Below are 16,805 nucleotides of genomic sequence, written 5' to 3' on the forward strand. Positions count from 1 at the left end.
TCTACAAATTCATCCAGGCTGTGTAGTGTTACAATTGTATAGCTGCACGAGAAAAATGTTTTCTTTCGCGTGTGTCCTGATCTCTGTGACAGTAAATACAACCTTATGTGCAGTTAAACTGAAAGTCTCACGTGATGACCGGAGGCCAGGGCCAACACCAGCGGCCACCTGGGCAAGTCATCCTGGGCCAGCCTTCTGTGCTCAAAGGGACAAAATGGAACCATTCTTTACATTTTTTTTTAAAGGAACAAGATCGTTAAATTTGGTGAGCAAGGACTAGTCTTAACACCAGGATGTTGGCAGGATCCTTCTTTTCTCATCTTTGCTCAGGTTGCAATATCTCTGGTCATTCAGTACCATGGACTATAATGGCTTTTATGCACGGCTCACTGTATCTCATGGCGGGCTGGCTGCATATGAGATTAAGAGAATTCAACAAACAGGTAATATGTATCAGTGATTTAAAATTCCCCTTTGTCAGGTTGGTCAGAGAAAGACAAATACCATATAATTCCACTTATATGTGGAATCTAAAGAACAAAAATAAATGAACAAACAAAACAGACACAGACACGTAGATACAGAGAACAGACAGGTGGTTGCCAGAGGAGTGGGGGGTTGGGGGACTGGGTGAAAAAGGTGAAGGGATTAAGAAGTACACACTGGCAGTTGCAGAATAGTCCTGCGGATGTCAAGTGCAGCGTAGGGAATAGTCAATGATATTGCAATGATTATGCATGGTGTGACGTGGGTGCTAGACTTACTGGAGGGATCACTTTGTAAGTTATATAAACATCTAATCACTATGCTATAAACCTGAAGCAATTATAATATTGAATATCAACTGTAATTAAAAAATAAAATTTAAATTAAAAAAGAAAATAGCCCTGGCTGGTGTGGCTCAGTGGACTGAGTGTTGGCTTATGAACCAAAGGGTTGCTGGTTCAATTCCCAGTCAGGGTACATGCCTGGGTTGTGGGCCAGGCCCCCAGTAAGGGGTGCACCACACACTGATGTTTCTCTCTCTCTCTTTCTCCTTCCCTTCTCCTCTCTCTAAAAATAAATAAATACATAATCTTTAAAAAAAAGAAAGAAAAGAAAATTTCCCTTGGTCCAAGGAAAAGCAAGAGAAAAAGCCCCAGGCCAGAGATACAGGCAGTTACCAAATAGCGTGGCTCAGCAACCTGCAGGGTCAGGGCAGGATTTCTGACAGTGAGGAAAGAATGGCTTTCGTACAGGTTTCTGAGCAGCCTCATTTCCTGGGCTTCAGTAGAATAACTCACTTTTCCATCTGTAAATAGAGGACTGAGACATTAGCTTCATGTAAGCCTGCTGGGGGTCAAGGCACTTTAAGGGATAATTTTGCAATATGGGAAATTTTAGGGCAGGGGTTAAAGTCCAGGGAAGAGAGGATCTAGATAGCAATTGAATGGTGGGTAAAAATGAAGGCTACTTTGACACCACAGCTCCATATACAAACTGCAGACCCAGCTGCATAAGTAGGTGGTGCTGAAATGGGAGCGGTGGAGGGCTCTGTCCTCGTCAGCAGGTGACTGGCTACGTGAAACCACACTGTGCCTTGGCAGCGTGGGGCTTCTTCTTCTTAGTCACTCCTCACTCAGCAGCCTCATATTGAAACTTTGCTGAGGCTTCCCTGCCTGGCTCTTTAAAAGTAAATATAGCCTGGACTTTCTTTGTTCACAAGTTGGTCATGAGTACTCAGAATGAAATCCAGTCAGTCTGGTGTCTTACTTGTACACTAGTCAAAACAAGAAGAAGGTGCTATGTTAGAACGTTCCCCTTGATGAATGAAGACCTGAAGTTTCATTTCTCCCTACTAACAACTCCCCTTCATCCTCTCACACATGCCTTCAATCAGCAGAGCAACCACAGGGATCTGATAGACATTCACTGAGTACTAGTTACAGTGTGAGGACCACAAAGCTGTGAGGCTCGACCTCTCCTTGCAGGAGCTCACAGTCTAGTTGAGGATAATATATAAAAATAAGTGGTTGTGTTCTTTAGGGTTGAATGCAATAACAAGGTGGGTACTTGGTAGAACAGTGGCTCAAAGGAGGGAGGCAAGTAATCTGCTCCATTGGAATCTTCACAAAAGCAGACACTTGTGTGCCAGGCAATGTGTCAAATATGTCACCTCCTTTAGCTCATTTAACTCTCCAGAGACTATTGTTGTAAAGATTAGAAACCAGGGATCCAAGAAAGCAAGTGACACACCCAAGGCTGTGAGACTAACAGGAGGAGGAGCCAGGATTCAAATATAGGTGTCTTTTTTAGTTTTCCAATACTCCTCATCAAGCAACTGATTGCAAGGGCAGTGAGCGTGAAGCTGCCCAGTACGTTTGCCTTATGGAGTAGGGTCCTGTAGTGGGTGGCGGCAGTGTGTGGACAGCCTGAGCCAAGGGCAACTTCTGCTCCCAGTTGCGGGGGGACTTCGGATGGAGGAGGCAGCCCTCACTTAGGACTGGGATGAACTCTGACTGGCATTCTTCACCTCTCCATCCTTTCCTGCTGCTTTTAAGAGATGTGTGTCTCCACCTTCTCAGCCTCATCTTCACTCCTTAAAGGCCTTTGGAACAATGCAGGGCACGAGCATTGGTGGCTAAGGGGATTTTTGTCTTGCTTCCTTTGCATGATGTAGATCCTCTTTTTACCCTTGGTAGATTCAGGAAAGGCAAAAATATCTGTTCAGTTAAGTGTGACTCTTACACTGATTTTCCCCCTGTTTCCACCATTATGATCTTCATAGAAAAAGTTCTAGCGAACAATCGAATGTTACTATGAATTTGGGTGCATACCTTATTCCACTGTTTCTTACCACTACCCTGCCCCTGAGGTATAAGACAAACTATAGTTCGGAAGAGTGGGTCACTACGATTGGGTGGGTGGGGAAGTAGATTGGTCCTGGCCCTCAGGGATTCTAGTACCATACCTGTTACCTGTGTCTGAGAATCATTGTTCTGGTAGGAAAGCATCATTAGTGCCTTCAGCTTAGTTCAGCCTCACAGATGTCCAGCCTTCTATATTACCGACAGTGGTGGTGCCCGCTGAGAGAGCACACCAGAAGAATTACCTAAAAACCTGTAATCTTTTCCACTTGTCCTTGTCACATGTATATAGCATCAGTGGAGTTTCTCCCCAAAACTACCTACCTGGCTGTTCTTTCTGTCTCTTAAGTTCCGAGTTACCTGTAGCCAGATCAAGGATCTGACGCTGTCTTCATTCTTTTAATCTGATGGATCCTCTTTCTCCAGTTTTTTCCTGGTTAACCTCAGAGACTCTGCACACCGCCCCTCATACCAAACATAAATAAACAAAACTGAACACCCCCATAGCAATCACTGCTCACTACCCTTAAAACCACTGAATGAAGTCATAAAGGTAAATCAAACAGAGGGAGATTAGGTTAGGAGGTTCCCTTTTACAACTACCAGAAGTGAAAATTACCCCTCAGGTTGAAGCAATTTTCTCTGAGCCACTTCCATTTTCAGTCTGTCTAAGTTTCTATTTCAGGCTCATGTGGCTGGAAAGGCTACAGATCAGTATAGACTATATACAATTGGTAATTTACAGAAGTTCTTCCAAGAGTTTTGTTTTGATGGGGTGGAGGAAATTGTTGAAAGTCACATCAAAGTTCTGCTTCCTGACCCTGGGGTCAAGCACCAAGTGCTGGGCATAAAGCTGGCCTTTGGCAAATGTCTGAGAGAGATTGCTTGATTTTCTAGTCATGGAGAGACTTTGAAAGATGTTCATGTTTTCAATGGACGCAAGCTGTCTAGTGCTTCTTTTTTACCCATTAGACATAGGAAGTTAGGATGAGGTTCATTCACTCTACTAGACAGCGTACAGACCCGCTGCCTGTGCTTCCATCGGAAGAGTAACAGAGCTCTTCTTCACCACCTCATTCCCCTAAACACCTATCTGTACGTCCCCCACGCTGACGTCTCCACAGACCCAAAGTCCACGGCCCATGTGAAAACTCTGTGAAATTTGTTGGTGACTAAAGTACATAGAAGACGGTTTTTATTCAAGTGTGATCACAGCCCCTCAGGGTTTGCAGGGAAGTTCCAAGTGAGAGACCTTTGCATTCAGTGGCTCCAGGCGATGGCAAGATATAGTTTTAATTGAGTAGAGAATAACTTTCCAAATTTATAAGTAAATTGCTAACCACTTACCACATATGTCAGAAATGTCCTTTTAGAGAATGTAGAGAATGTCTCTTCTTTGTCTTTAGAAAGCAGTTTCCACCGGAGGGAGAAACAGTCAAAGGTAAGTGGAGTTTTTCTCTTCCAGCAGAGCCATGTGTGGGCCAAGGTCAAAAGTGCTTATTCAAGTTACCGTCCTACTTCAAAGAAGCTGATGGCTGTGGGGGATTCACAGAGGCAATTTATGGGAAGTCTGAACTTTTCTCTAATTTCAGCCAATGCAAGTATTATTCCTTTTTTAAAAAAAGGAAAATAATTAAGTAAAATTGCAGATGGCATAATAACTCAATAAAGCAAAACACAGCATCAAAATGTTAATCATGAACTTAACCCCAAAAGGCCTAAGGCATGCGTTTTCCATGGACACAAGGCACACTGCAATCCTTCCGTGTCTGCTCTCGGGTTTAAACCAAACAGCCAAGATAAGTTCTATTGGCATGCCAGTAGCCCATGAGTTATCCCCCCTCCTGTAGAGCTGCCACACACTAATTCTCAGGTGATATTAATATGATAGCCCTGTACATTCAGGGGGTCAGCATGTAGGCAGTTCTATTTTCCACGTCCCAGTACACGCCCAGCATTTTTGTTCTGGGACTAGAAATGGCATGCTAACAATTTGTATGCCATGTTAAGTTTATCCATAAGAAATGCTACCTGTCCTGTGCTATGGACTATGTACAACATACTGTTTATGGCTGTGTCACCGTACTAGAAATGGTTCTCAAACTTGACAAAGAATCAGGTCCACCTGTGGAGCTTTAAAAATCGGAGATATAGTTGGCATACAGCATTATATAATTTTAAAGTGTGCAATGTGTTGATTTGATACACTTATATATTGCAAAATCATTACCACCATAGATGGCATTAGCTAACATTCCATCACATTATGTAATTATCATTTCCTTTTTTTGTGATGACAAACCTTAAGATCTAGTCTCTCAGCAACGTTCAAGTCTGTAACAGAGTACCGCTGCGTGTGCTCCCAACACTATGCAATAGATCCCCAGAACCTGCGGGGTGCCTTGAACATGCAGCTTTCCTAGTCTGACCCCAAGAAATTCAGGTCCAGTAAGCCGGACTCTGGAATCCACCAAATGGTCCCGATGGCCTCACGATCCAGGTCGCAATCAGCACAGCCCTGCCCTGGCTCCTCATCCATGTCGTTTACCACGGTGTGGCTCAGGCTCTGGAGCACCTGGCGCAGAGTCAGCGTGCCTCGAGTAACTGCTGAATGAGGGACTTTGGAATCAGAACATCTCTAACTGGTCACTTAAACGCTGAGCTCCAAATTTTCTTTTCTATGAAAAGGGTATAGCCTCTCTGTACACAGGGTTCCGGTAGTCAGTGACAAACAAACAATCGACAGCAACGCAACGGTCTGGCTCCTGAACAGAAGTCACTGGAAGGACATGGGACAGGGCATCGGAAATCCAAAGGAAGGCTGAAAACCCAGGGGGAAGCCTTCGAGAGCTAGGCAGCGCCCAGGTCATGCCTCAGGGCCAGCCCAGGTAAAACGCAGATGCTGGTGTGCGTCATGCAAGGTTTAAAGTTTTGGTGAGAACACTAAGGTTGCCATTGTGGGTCTTATGCTCCGAATGCCAGAGGCCTTCTCAGATTCCCTAGGGGAAGTGAGACCTTCCTGTTCCCTGAGACTCGGCAACAGATTTCTTCAAAACAAGGAAGGCACTTTGAATGCTGGGCAGCTAAATGTGCATTAGAGGATGATTAGCTCTACTTTAAAGATGGAGTGATCCAGAGAGGTTAATAATTTATATACAAGTGGGCAGAGTTGTGGTTTTAACTTAAATATTTCTTTTTTTTCTCTCTGTCTCTCTCTCCCCACTGCTATTTAGGCTGCCTTTTCATCTCCCATTGAATTTTGGTGGTCTCAGGCATCCATTTTTCCAGACCTACTAGGTAAAAAATTCTTGAGCAGAAGGGATTATAAGAAACAGAAAGCGTGCTACATTTCCCTGATCATGTGCTGTTACAAATCACCTGATGATAACATAAAACTTTGTGCATGCAGATTAAACATTTTAAGAGCCAACTAGACTTGGAAGAGCAGAAAGGATCACTTTCAATTTACAGTAAGAAAGAGCACTACCGATTGCCTCACATCACCTCCCGTACATGCCCTCTGCTGGGAGTCACACCAGACTCCAGGATTTGTCCCTGATGCTGTCATGGTAAATGAGCGGACAGTCCCTTTAGACCTTGCCATCAAGAGCAAAGCTGTTAAGTTCATGTGGTTTAGGAGGAAGTTGGCCTCAGGAATTACATTAATGGAAATGCATAAATGAGCAATGAAGAGGTAGTAGAATACCTTAAATTTCAAGATAATTTTATATTTTATGAAGGATGTTTACATACATTCATGTCTTACATCACCCCTGTGTAGACAAGTTTTATTCCCTTTTTGTAGATAAGAATATTTGATGCTCAGAGTTAAGTAGTCAGTTCAAGAACAATGAGCTTTCAGATCTAGACCTCCTGATTCCGGTGAAAACCTTGGAGAGCTTGAAGACAAAGGGTGTTGTGCAAAGGAACGCAGGCCACAGAGGCATCGCCAGGGGGGCAAAAAACCTGTCTTCAACCAGTACAGGGGAGGGAAAGACCGGGGCTACCCTGCAGGGGGGGACAAACAGCTGCTTGGAAGTGAGAGGACAGGGGTCTCTCTACCAGTTGTCAGGGACTGACCCCAGAGATTGGGTTGGGTGACAGGGTAAAGAAGGGCTGTGCCAGTCTCTGAGCACCAGCCGAAGGTCAGCATTGTTCTTGGGTGATGTGGAATTCATACTGGAGGCCATGTCCCAGCAGGCAAGGCTGCTTTTCCTTAAGAAGAGGCATCTGCCTCCTGGCAGTGCTTGCTGTGGTGCATTTGGAGCCGGAGGCACTAGGTATGGTTAAGTATTTCAAGCATCTACCTAAGTGAGTTACAGGGAGGAACTAGGTCCTCCCCCAGCCCTGGAAACTGGGTCCCGGGAGCTATCTCATGTGCCCTGAGCCCAGGGCGAAGGCCCTCATAGCACTACCGCTCTGGAGGACAAGATCACCGGAACCAATTCGTCTCCTCCACAAACAGGGACAACTGTAAACCTGTGGGCACAGTGGGATGTCAGGGATTCCACTGATACTTGAATTAAAATCACCCGTTTTGTCAGCTTTCTCATTATGGTGATGGGCAGCATAGCTCCAAAGCTGCCCTGTGGCCATCCACTTATGGAAAACAGCACGGCCCAATCAGGCCTCTGCTAAGATGGGTATCAAGGCATAAAGTAAATAAACACTTCATGTCACAAACCCCAGGGACAGGGCTGTGGCTCTGCTGACAGGCAGCTGGGCAGGTCCTGTGGTATGCTGGCATCCGTGTGTGCCAGGGGTGCTCACCCATCCCCAACGTCACACTCGGGGACCTCACTTGGGTAGTTTGGAAACAGTCACCGTGGGAGTATTTACAGCACGCAATGCCGCAAGCCAGGGCTTATTATTTTCCAGAAAGCTGACTTTAAAACATTTACCAGCACATTTTTTGTTTGTTTTCTACCAACAAAACAAAGCCTTTTTTCATATCACCGAAACAGAAAGAAGGTCTATGGGCATGATTCCCTAACTTCTGTTCACTTAATTTAGTCTGGGCAGCGGCTGCTCTTGAGTTCCCTACTGACACCCCTTGTAGATTATAATGAAGAAAACATGCTGTGTTAGAACATTCAACCACCCTGAGACATGCTAAGTAAAAGCAACCCTAGTCTGTGCTTTTAAACTCTCGGCCAGGATGAGTTGTGCTTAGAAACCTGAGTGCATGCAAGTAAATATGCTAAGGTTTTGGCTGACTTTCCCAGGGTACGGAGCACATCTTTTTCGTGAATATGGCAGACTGCTTGGCAGATAGCAGACACGCAAACGTTTGCTCATTTCAAGGCAAGAATGGAGCAATGACAGTGATTTAATTCACTCATGGGCCCTAAATAGGATTCAATCATGGAGTGAGATTGATGTTAATGATCCACAGAAGAGTGCAGCATACAAGTGTGAAATCAAATCACAGCCTTTGTATGTAACCCTAGCCATGTATATAGTATTGACATTGCACTTCTGTAACTTTGACTTGCTTGTCTATAGGGCTTTTGTCCCACATCCCCAAAGAGCATCTTACTGGCGTCTGGGAGACGAAGAACAAGACTGTTAGTGATTTTTGCTCTAGCTTCCTTGTCAACATGCACCACTGCTGTCCCGTGAGGGCCTTCTGCAAGGTTGCTGCTTTGTCATCCTGAGCCTTCCCTGTCTTGGAGTTTTACTATTATTTGCATAGCCATGAAAGGAAATGGCCTTCTCCCCAGTTCTCTGTCCTACTTCCTAAGACGATGCCCTCGGCCTCCAAAAAAATTATGCTTCTCTCCAGAGATGTTACCACATAGACTCCTCAACTGGTCATTCCAGTCCTCTCTTATTGGTCCCAAATAGTCTTTCAGCTTGGGTGGGAATGGGGAATTGACGACTCCCATGCTACTCCTTTATTAACCTTTCATACTCAGAACATTGTGGCCTACATCTTGCAAACAAAGCAAAATCCCTTTGTATATCTTTGAGGCAGATAGTAGGTAGCGTAACAGGAAGTACAGTGGTATTTTTTCCAGTGTGTGTTAAGAGCTAAATCTGACAAGCAAAAGCACTTAAGAATATGTGTGTGTCCATTATGAAATCGGTAGTTAACAATAAACATGTTTAGATGTTACATCATAGAATCTACAGATAGAGCCTTAGGCTTTAGCTAAAGGTTTCAATTGCTTTGGTTGTCACATAGCTTATAGTCAAAGAGTAAGAAACTATGTTGGTCATGTCCTAGAGGCCTGCCTGGAAATCAAGTTCCAGAAAAAGTGTTTACAAGTACAGTTTGCTTGAAATAATAAAAAAAATATATAGCTAGTGAAGCACAAAAGAGTGATAGCTTAAACAATAACAGTGATCACAAGATGTTCAGTTTCTGCCTTCTGCTTTAAAGTAAACCATATGATTTCACTTTATGTGAAATCTAAAGAACAAAATAAACAAAAAAAAACCAAAATAAACTAAAATAGATACAGAGAAGAAACTGATGGTTGCCAGGTGGGAGGGACATTGGAAGACTAGGTGAAAAAGGTGGAGGGATTAAGAAGTACAAATCGGCAGTTACAGAGATGTAAAGTACAGCATAGGAAATACAGTCAATGACATTGTAATAACTATGTATGGTGTAGGGGGCACTAGACACATCGGGGGGATCACTTCTTTGTTAGTTACAGAAATGTCTAACCGCTATGCTGTACACCTGAAACTAACAGCATGGAATATCAGCTATAAGTGAAAAATTTTTTAAAAATCCTAAACATTATCTCTAAATGCTTAAATAAACTTTGAATGTCACTGAAAAAACAAAAAGACAATGTCACTGACATACAATCATGAGATGCCTTGCAGAATGTTGGCTCCTCAACCTGGTGAGGTCACTCAACTACAGTGACAATGACACCAGACAAGATGATGGCAGGAACTAATTAGACTAAGAAAAACCTCTGAAAAACTCTTAATCTTTGCCTTTTAAAAGCCCTTGGTTAAAACCACTGGGGGGTTCAGAGTTCAAGTGCTAGCTCACCAGTCCCTGCCGATAAACTTCTTTAATTTCTTTAGTGCAAAAACTTGTGTTCAGTGTTTGGCTCTGCTGTTCAAGTGGGTGGACCCTCATGTTTGGTAACAATTAGGAATGTTTTTTAAGTAACCAAAAGTGCATCTAGAGTGTCTTAAACAATTAAAAAATGTCTCAAATAATTACGCCATCTCCATTCTTTTGACAAGGAATTTTTCTGTGTGTTGTACTTGTTAGTGCCGCCTAGAATCACTGTACCCACCTTGTGTGTGAGACAATCTAGCTTGGGGATAAAGTCCAAAGTTAGGAGGAAGCTGCCTCTTATTGCTATTTTAAAATAAAAATGTCTTCCCTAGACCCTAAACTTAGAAAATTGGAATTGTCATGATTGGCTTAAGATGAGATTTCCCTCTAAGAGTCTTAGAGAAGCCTCACCTGAGTCTTAGAATAGCCTCATCCGAAGGATGTAGCTGTGTGGAAGGGTTTGAATATTCAAATGAAATAGGGTTATGTTCAGAACATGGAAGTGCCAAAATGGATATTAGGTAGGCACCCTCCAGGATCCACTATGGTCACATTCTATGTTCAGAGCACCAACAGTACTGAGGCCAAGCACCTTACCATAGAAGGCACCCAAAGAACCCTCCCATCTCTCCCACCACCCCAATCAATGTAAAGGGGAGACTAGGGAAGATGAGTGAGTTTTGGGAGATCTCCAGGTATGTAAGAGAAGCTCTTCCCTCTCTTTGTCTTCATCTTCAGTGAGCCATTAAAATGATAGAGTGCTTGGTGTGGTTGGAGCCTGGAGAAAGAGGAAACGGAGACAGGATGCTGAGAGAGGAGGTACCAGTGAAGCAGCCTGCTTTCCCACCATCTGCCATGGCAACAACCCTCTAATCTCCTCTAGTCTAATGGACACTGCAGGAGATAACCAGGCATAGCTGTCTCACCACTACTCTACCTGCAAAGGGCTGGCATGAGGTAAGGTGATCCCAGCAACAAGTGGCTGTGGAGTGTGCCCCTATTATAGGGGCTGAGGAGTGTTGAAGGGCTTGGTCCCGAGTCAACTCCTCCATGTTAGGGAGCTGCACAGTAGGGAGGCTCCTCAGTGTCTCCCTGAGAGAGGTGGCCTTGCCACCCAGCTGGCATCCATAATGTTAATCGAACATTGGTGATGAGGTATGGGCAGGTTTGGGCTGCTACCTTACACAAGATAGATAGACATTCAATGCCCACCCCATTTCTCTTCCCGTCAGCAGCAAACCCTGGAAGAGGAAAGGGGAGGTATAGGACATACAGACTATGCTTCTTGCACACACTCCAAGCCACTTTGGTCGAAAATTTCATTTATAAAGACATTGGCTGGAAGAGAGGAAAAGAACTTTGCATTATGAAAAAAATTTTTCCCCCCCAAAACAGAGGTAAAATCATTCAAACAACAAAAAGTGGCAAAATGATGTCATGGAATCTGGAGAAGATGCTTTACACAGCAGGGAAGGGAGCGTCAATATAGTAGAATTGGGGTTATGAGGGGAAATTTTCTTCATTATACAGAACAAATTGAGAACCCACAGTAAACACATTTTATTTAGGAGGAAGATGAGGTGTTGTGCAACTCTAAACTTCAAATATATCCACATTCCATGTATAGCGTAGCTACAGCACCGTTATTCAGAATAAATAGAAATGAAGCCATAAATGTAGAGCTAGAGGGAAAAAAACATTTAAAATACCGAAGCACTGCCAATGAAGAAGAAAGTATTCATTTGGAATACAAAATTGGAATCCTTGCAGGAAATATTCAATCTGTGAATTTCAGGCCCTTAGAGAGGGTGCAGTGATTGCAAAGGGGGCTCAGACCCACCTGAAAAGTGGAATGGAGTCCTGGCTGGTGTGGCTCAGTGGATTGAGTCCTCGCCTGTGAACCAAACGGTTGCTGGTTTGATTTGTAGTCAGGGCACATGCCTGGGTTGCCCACCAGGTCCCCAGTAGGGGGTGCTCGAGATATTTCCCTCTCTTTTTCCCTCCCTTCCCCACCCTCTAAAAATAAAAAAAATAAAATCTTTTTTTAAAAAAGTGGAATGGAGAGCAAGGGAGTGAGACAAGAGATAACACTGGAGAGGAGGCCAGGATCCATGTAGAGACTTATCCACATAAGAACAATAAGAAGTTTTTGAACCAGAGTGGTGACACAAGCAGCTTTGAGTGTTGTAAACATGCCTGGCTGCAATGTGGAAAATGGACTGGGGGAAGGATGGGAAGAGAGCAGATAATGAGTTATTGCAATAGTTCCAACGAAAGACATCGGTGGACGGCTCAGGTACAAAACGGCAGTACAGCAAGACCCTGAACTCACCTCCTTCCACAGACACACCAAATTTACAGCCACATATGGAGCAATCCCCTCTGCAAATTAGATAAACTGCTCTCCAGAACAAAGAATAAAAGGATCACATCCAGACAGGTAACAGTTTCAGAGACACATTATCTCACACACACAGAACCCCACCCCTGGTGAGACAACACACAACAGGGGGGATCTCACCAAAAAAGCCCTTCTTCCAGAGGAGTGAGGGGTTGGTGCCCACCAACCCCAGGGATCTTCACCAGAGAGATGAGCCCCCAAAATGTCTTAAAAACAAATAGGCTTTTGTCCAGAGGTCCAAAGGTGCTATAGGAAACTAAGATTTCCTTCTTAAAGAGCTCATGCAGTCTCATTCACCCTGAGACCCAATGAAAAAAAGAGTAGTTTGAACGTGCCTAAAAAAGTAGTGCCTAGACTATGTGTGGAAGAGATTCATTTGCTAAACTAAAAGCATCTGATTATCAGATGCCCCTGGTGACATGAGAAATAGTTGAAATGCTCCCTGGGGATGAAGGCATGGTGGATTCCATTATTGCACTCCGTACCTAATCTCTTGGCGCACAGTTGGATGAGCCCTGGTTCAGCACCCTCCCACTGCTTCACTAGGACAGGCAGGGGTAAGCAGTTACGGCACTATCCTACTGCCTTGCTGAAGCTGGAGTGTGGGTTGTTGCAGCAGTCCCCTGCTCCCTGCCTGGGGCAGCTAAGCATGAACAGTTGTGGCATTTGTCTACTCCCCAGCTAACCTCTGCAAGTGTTGACAGTTGCACCACTCCTCCACCCCCTAGCTGGGGCTGGGGAGTGTGAGAGGCCACAGAACCTGTCACTCCCAACCTAAACCCAGTGCGCACACACACATAAGACACTGTCCTGCTGTGTTGCTGGAGTCTGTAGTCGTGGCAGTCATGACATTTTCCACATGCCTTTCTGAGGCAGGCAGGAGTGCCCTGCTCACTGTACTGTCCAGCTGCCTTGCTAAAGCCAGCAGCCAGTCCACACAGGGGATGCTCCTTGATCACCTGACCCTGGTGGCCAAGGGATTTGGCACTCTTGGGCTCCACAGGACCTAAAAAGAGAGTTTAAAAAGAGAGTTCTCAGAAGGCCACCCTCAGCATACTGCACAGACCACAGACTGAAACACAACCCCAATCTTTTTTAAAAGAAGCACTAGTTATTTAGCCTGGAGCTTTAGTCTGAAGGACAGGCTTCTTGTTTCACATATATCTGTAGGCTAAGGAGGCACTCCTAGGGAATGTAAACAGGGAAACACCATCCTTGCACACCCAGAAAAGAGCTTATATACTCATCTGTAGCCCCACTTTCTGCAACTGTCACCCAGGGGACACCTCCAGATCTCCTCGTCTGGAGGCCCGCAGGTATTACAATTGCAGCCTTACAGAACTGTATGTATTTGCGTACTCTAAAAGCTGCTGCCTGATGCTCTGGCTTCCAATCACCCTGAAACTAAATACTAAATGAGAGTCCTCCCTTTTGAATACTGATAAGTCTTGGCACACCCTCAACAATGGGGGCATAAAAAAATAAATTAGGCTACTTAGAAAATCACAAAGTTTCAAGAGACAACAAAGAGCTAAGGCAAGGCTAAACAAGAAGGATCATTACCCACACGAGGCAATTCCTTCAAGACTGAGAGAGGTGGCTGTTTCCCTAATACACAGAAACAAACACAGAGAGTCAAGCAAAATGAGGAAATAGACCAACATGTTCCAACTGAAAGAACAAGACAAAATCCCAGTAAAAATACCTTAATGATACAAAGATAAATAACTTATTTGATAAAGAGTTCAAAGTAATAATCACAAAGATGATCACCAAACTCAGGAGAAGCATAGATCAACACAGTGAAAACTTCAACAAAGACACAAAAAACTTAAGAAAGTAAAAAACAGAAATAATAAAGTTAAAGAATACAATAACTAAACTGAAAAATATATTAAAGGGGTTCAACAGCAGACTGGGTGAAGTAGAAGAACAAATTGGCAAGCTGGAAGATAAAGCAATAAAACACCAAACAGAGCAAAAAATAATAATAAAATACAATAATGAAGATAACTTAAGGGACCTCTGGGACAACATCAAGTGGAATAACATTTGCTTCACAGGAGTCCCAGACAGGGAAGAGAGAGAGAGAGAAAAGGACAGAAAACTTATTTGAAGAAATAATGGCTGAAAACTTCCCTGACCTGGGAAAGGAGATAGACATCCAGGTCCAGGAACCCCGGAGAATTCCAAACAAGATGAACCCAAAGAGAGCCACACCAAAAATTATAATTAATGCCAAGTGAAATAAGCCAGGCAGTGAAAGACAAATACCATATGATCTCACCTTTAACAGGAACCTAATCAACAAAACGAACAAACAAGCAAAATATAACCAGAGACATTGAAATTGAGAACAGGCTGACAGTGACCAGAGGGGAGAGGAGAGGGGATTATAGCAGAAAAGGGTGAAGGGCTTGCAGGAACAATTATAAAGGACAGGTGGACAATAACAAGGGGGTGGAAACAGGGGAGGGAGGTGGGGAGGGCTGGGTTGGTGGGGAGGGGTGGGGGGAAAAGGCAGAAAACTGTACTTGAACAATAATAAAAAAAGTTTAAAAATTTATAATTAAAATGTCAAAAGTTAAAAATAAAGAGTGAATCTTGAAAGCAGCAAGAGAAAAACAAATTGTTACTTACAAGGGAAAACCCATAAGGTTAATAGCAGAATTCTCAGCAGAAATTTTGCAGGTCAGAAGCAAATGGCATGAAATACTCCAAGGGTTGAAAAAAGAAAAACTTCCAACCAAGAATATGTTACCTGGCAAGGTTATCCTTCAGATTTGAGAGAGAAAAGAGTTTTCCAGACAAGCAAATGTTACAAGAATCACTACTAAATCAGCCTTAGAAAAAATATTAAAGGGACTTCTTTTAACTGAAAGCAAAGGGCACTGAAAATAAAGTTAAAATCACTCATACACTAGTAGGAAGGTTAAAAGACAAAAGCAGTACAATTAACTAAAAATACAATAATTAGTTAAGGAATAGATAAAATAAAAAGATGTAAAAACTAACCTCAAAAACATGAAACATGGAGGAGGAAGTAAAAATGTAAAAATTTTAAATGTGCTCCAATTTAAGTTGTTATCAACTTAAAATAGACTGTTATAAACATAAGATGATGTATATAAACCACAAGTAACCACAATGCAAAACTTACAGTAAATACACAGAAGAAATGCGAAGGGAATCTAAACATACACTAAAGAAAGTCATCAACCTCAAAGGAAGAAAGAAGAATAAAGGAACAGAGATAAACTATGCTAAAGGAAATGAGGCAGACATAGAAAGATAAATACTACATGATTTCACTTATATGTGGAATCTAAAAAACAAAACCCAGACTCATAGGTTCAGAGAAAGGATTGATGGTTGCCAGAGGACATGAGGTTTTGGGGGATTATTAAAATGGGTAAAGGGGATTAAGAAGTACAAACTTCCAGTTATAAAAAATAAGTCATGGTAAGTAAGGCACAGCATGGGGTACATTCTCAATAACATTGTATTAACTTTATAAGGTGACACATGGTAACTAGACTTATTGGGGTGATGAGGGATTTCACAAGGATTCAAGTGTCAAATCACTATGTTCTTCACCTGAAACTATTATAATATTATATGTCAATTATTCCTCAATAAAAAGACAGTGGTGGCTTGGAATATGAGTTGGCAATGAAAGTAGAGAAAAGTAGACAAAGCCAAGACACTTTAACAGATACAACTAGCAATTCCTAGAGATCAAATAAATATGAGGATTAAGGGAAATGAAAGAATTAAAGATGATTTACTAGTTTCTGAACAACTCGGTGAGTGATGATATCCTTTGCTATGACCAGGAATACTTGAGGAAGATCAGATTTTGGAGAAACTAAGTTCAGTTGTAAATTTAATTGGTGGGAGGGACCTAAGAGGTCTTTGTGAAGAAATGACCAGTAGGCCGTTGGATAGATACCAACATGAGTGGACTTACATCTAAATTTGAAGCAGGGAAGAGACTTGCTTGCCTAGGGAGAGAACACAGAGAGAAGAGAAGCTTAAGGTCAGGTGAGAGAAAGAGGAGGCACCGGCAAAGGAAAATGAGGCCAAGGAGGATTACCCGGGAGCACCTGAAGTCTAAGGATCAGCAGATATTAAAAGAATAGAGTAAAATACCCCAAACTTTCATGATTAAATAGAGCTGCTCTTGCTGGAAAATGAAACCATTGACTTTTCTTTATACCACCCAGGACTCCATATGTGGTTATAACCCAAAGATATGCTAGGTGAAAGACGGAAATGATGAAATAGTCATACATGATAGAATCTGAACAGGAGAAACAAGGTGACTATTTTGTGAACTCTCACTGTGTGTGCTCTGAAAGGCTAGAAAACATGTCCAGCACTTTGACATTGGTGTGTGGTGGCCTTACTGTTCTCAGAGAGCATTATAATCACAGAAGGTCCTCACTCAGCTGCTGCCGAGGCCCAACACGATTGCATGCCAGAGAACTGATACACAAGTTGATTTTGCAACCTCAGGGCCAAGAAG

This window comes from Desmodus rotundus, chromosome 4, assembly GCF_022682495.2.
Source record: "Desmodus rotundus isolate HL8 chromosome 4, HLdesRot8A.1, whole genome shotgun sequence".
Taxonomy (NCBI): Eukaryota; Metazoa; Chordata; class Mammalia; order Chiroptera; family Phyllostomidae; genus Desmodus; species Desmodus rotundus.